The 3,739-nt window shown below is 41.4% G+C and overlaps 2 protein-coding genes across 4 annotated transcripts in view; one reads left to right on the top strand and one right to left on the bottom strand.

The window, feature by feature from the left end:
- The window catches only part of LOC102198391 (leucine-rich repeat and transmembrane domain-containing protein 2-like), a 10,740-nt gene extending 9,479 nt beyond the window's left edge, over positions 1–1,261 (bottom strand). The window contains exon 1 of the mRNA XM_005748762.2: positions 790–1,261. The gene's annotated coding sequence lies outside the window, so the exon portion shown is untranslated. The remainder of the gene's footprint in view (positions 1–789) is intronic.
- LOC102198662 (voltage-dependent calcium channel subunit alpha-2/delta-4-like) overlaps positions 1–3,739 on the top strand; it is a 77,067-nt gene that overhangs the window by 45,728 nt on the left and 27,600 nt on the right. The gene's annotated exons all lie outside the window — the stretch shown is intronic.

Genomic DNA, 3,739 nt, shown 5'->3' on the forward strand with positions numbered 1-3,739 from the left:
CACACACACACACACACACACACACACACACACACACACACACACACACACTCCCACACGCGTTTAGTCTCTCTTTCTATTAAAAGCATCAGCTTGTACTCTGCATGGCCTGAAGTATGTGGACACCCAAAGATTTCAGCCGTGTGTGTTGGATGAACGGGGGACTCCAAAGTCTGGACATTAACGGGCGTCACTAACATCCTGGTTTCCCATTCAAGCTCGTAAAAATTTGTGAAGTCAAACACTGATGCATGGTGATGAGGTCTGGCTCACAGGCAGGTTTCTGTGCAGATCTCAACACCACACTGGAAAAATCATTCCTTTATGGCAATTTCCCAATGTGTGGGGGGAGATGTCATATTGAAACAGGAATAGGGGCAAACTGTGGAAACCCAAAGTACTCATTACATGCCCTACAGCTGCAACAGTAAGTCAAGATGCTATTTTAATCTGTGGGATACGGGACACGTTTGTCCAGTTTCACAATGGATTAAAAATGGAAATAATCATCATGAATGAAATGAAAAGTTGCAGGTCTGGCAGAGAGATGAAACAGGCTGAAACAAACACTAAGTTAAAGTTACAGTGGACGAGTGTCCACTTATTTCTGCTCACCTATTGTTCACCCTCATGCACAGGTGTATAGACAAAAACACACACTTTCAAAGGCATGTTATTGAGTATACCCACACACACACACACACCTACACACACACACACACACACACACACACACACACACACACCCCCCCACACACACACACACACACACACACAAGAGCGGCTCACCATCTGCTGCAGTTTCAGCCTCCAAAGAGAGAAAGAGGAGAGGAACTGTTCTTTTTCTCCTTCATCTGCAGCATTCGGTAAAGGAGCAGCTCTAAAGGCAGCGATTTCTGGATTCTGATTGAACCAGCTTTCTCTCTTCAAGGGCACAAAGTGGTTTCGGTTTAAAAGCCAGAGGCTCGAGTCTTTGTTCAAACCAGAATCTGGAGTTTTATTCCGGATCAAACACAGCTCACATTCGTTCTCCTCGTCTTCGTTCACGTTGCTCGCTGTCTTGGCTTCCTCCGATCGTTGTGCGCTCTGTCCAGCACACACCCAGCCCACCGACTGAGGACGGGCGAGCCTCTGTGTGTAAAAAAAGAGGGAGAGAGAGAGGGCTAGGGAAGCCACATGCTGCTGCTAATGCTGCGTGTGTGCGCGTGGGTGTGTGTGTGTTGGTGCGCTGGAGCACCCGTCCTCTCTGTGTTGCATCGAGTGTGTAATGTGCATTAAAGCTGTTTGACAGAAATAGTAACAGCAGAGTGCGTTGCAGCTGCAGGCTGAGCTCTGAATGAAGAGAGTCGGAGAGAAAGTAATCGGTAGTATTTCTTCACGGTACCTTAACTGCTGCATGTGCCAGGGCGGCAAATTTACAACGTGCTAGAGAGACTAAAACAATCTAATTTGTCAGAAGTATTAGTGTTTATATGAGACATCTTAAGATGGATTTATGGAGACGATACAAAAACTTTGACTTCAGGTAACTGCTGATGCAGAGCACTGATCCCATATCAGTGTTAAATTAATAAGGCAGACCCCAATCTGGTCCACTGGACGGCTATGGAAATGTGTGTGAGGGCATAAACTTTTAACTGTTTTATGGCAATTCCTGCTGATAAGGAGCTCCCCCACTGACGCTAAAGTAAATAAGAAGTAGATGAATAATTAAATGACAGAAAATTCTTGTTTTTCACAATCTACAAGATAAATTTCTAATTTTAACAGTGTGGTTTCAGTAAAAAAATGGACAATGGACTGTGAAAGAAACCAAAATGTTCCATTTTATAATTACAAGAAAGTATGTGCAATGAGCTAACAGGACCTTGTCTGTAATTTTACACATTCATTTCTTACAATTTCTGCCCAAAGAGTCATGCTTGACAGACTTTTAATGTACTACAGCAGCATTTCTTTGTCATGTAGGGAAAAAAATGAGATTTATTATTGAAATTGCACTTTTTTTCCTTCAATTTAAATATATCAGGGATTTACTGTGCAGTGAGTTTGACATCCCTGGAATAAACTTTATTTATCACTTTGAGGAAAATGCTGGGACTCATCCTCTTATGTTTGAGGCAACGTTAGGCTCAACTTAAACACTTCTCTCCTCACTTAGCAACAAAGTATACCAAACGTGTATCACATTCACGAATATAAATGTACTGAATTTCTCTTTGTTAGTAAAAGAAAAAAGAAAAGAAAGGAAAATTACTTAATAATTAGACAATCATACACAGAGTGGAGCAGAGAGACACAGGTGGCATAAAATAATGTGTCGATGACAACTTGTTACATCAGCTTAATTAAAGTTTCCACCCACAGACTGTCTGTGGTTACATGGGACATAATGAGTTAACGAGCTAAGTCAAAAGCTTTTGTACACAGTCAGAGAGAAGCTCTTGGTGTATGTGATGATGTGGAATACCTCCAAACTGTTCATCCTTGCAGTTAGCATCCTCCGTGCTATGTTAGCTCTCCGATGCCAGATGCTGAAATATGCATTTCTAAAAATATGTCAGTTTTCTGTTAATCTCCAACCTCTGCGAGGGAAAATATGTATGACCCGACCAGTTGGTGCTGGTGATTGCACTTGTCTAAATGCACTTGCTAACTAACCACCAAGGATTAACTTTAAAAACAGTGATACCAACCAAAAATTGAGAATGTTCACCTTTTAATATAAAATTTTAAGCTGAAACTAGTGCATTTTAAATGGAACAACTTTTACTTTCAAAGTCAGAGTCATTATACAGACTACAATCAACCACAGCAACCTGTTAGCAATAAAAGCAATCACAAGGAGCAGCACCATATACCTCTTTTCCACCAATTTCACCCCGCAAGCAACCTTCTAGAACCACCTGTCAGGCACTCGGGTCTCACCTCTGATTGGTTGTCTCTGTTTGTCTCGGGCCATAGCCTGACTGTTACTGGGGCTCTGCAGCCTGCTTTGCAACCCCGCTCCCCCTTTTCAAGCTGTGTGACTTCATCAGTGTTATATCTGCTGCTGCTATCAGTGCCTGCTGTGGTCTGTGTTGGGGGGGTTTGCCTCTCTGCTCGTGTATGTGTGTGGAAGAGCAGGGAGGTCTCGGAACAGACACATGCTGACAAGTATAAATTAGTGAAATGGAAAGAGAAGGAAATAACCACCCTCTTTGTACTAACGTGGTCCTGACTGAACTAAAAATAATGAGTCTTACTGAAGCACAGTGAAAGATGAAATAGCAGATGTAAGTAAAGATAAAGAAAGAAAACAGAGCAGGCCACTCGGGGCTCTTACTGCATCGTCAGATTTGCATTTCACATTCATAAAAATGGGTTAGATAAACTATATTGATCACTGTGGTGAAATCATCTTACCTCAGCAACACTGTAGCACGATCCAGAAACTACAAATGCAGTTATCAAAAACAATAAGAGAAATTTTCAAAGATTGCTACTGTAGGTAGAAATTCATATGTACAGGCCAGTAAAGGTATGCATAAGTATATGGAATATTAAAGAATACGATTAACACTATAAACAGAGCTGACAATAAATTGGATCATAAAATTTTTATGTTCTGAGTGGTGCTCTCAGTTTTTCAGCACACTCAACACAAATGAGAAGTTGGTGGTCTATTAAAATAAAACGCAGGCTTCAGCTACAGATTAAAATACTCAGAGACAAAGGGAGAAATAACTGTTACATGAAT

This window comes from Pundamilia nyererei, unplaced genomic scaffold, assembly GCF_000239375.1.
Source record: "Pundamilia nyererei isolate P.nyererei 1_Seehausen unplaced genomic scaffold, PunNye1.0 scaffold00229, whole genome shotgun sequence".
NCBI classification, from domain to species: Eukaryota; Metazoa; Chordata; class Actinopteri; order Cichliformes; family Cichlidae; genus Pundamilia; species Pundamilia nyererei.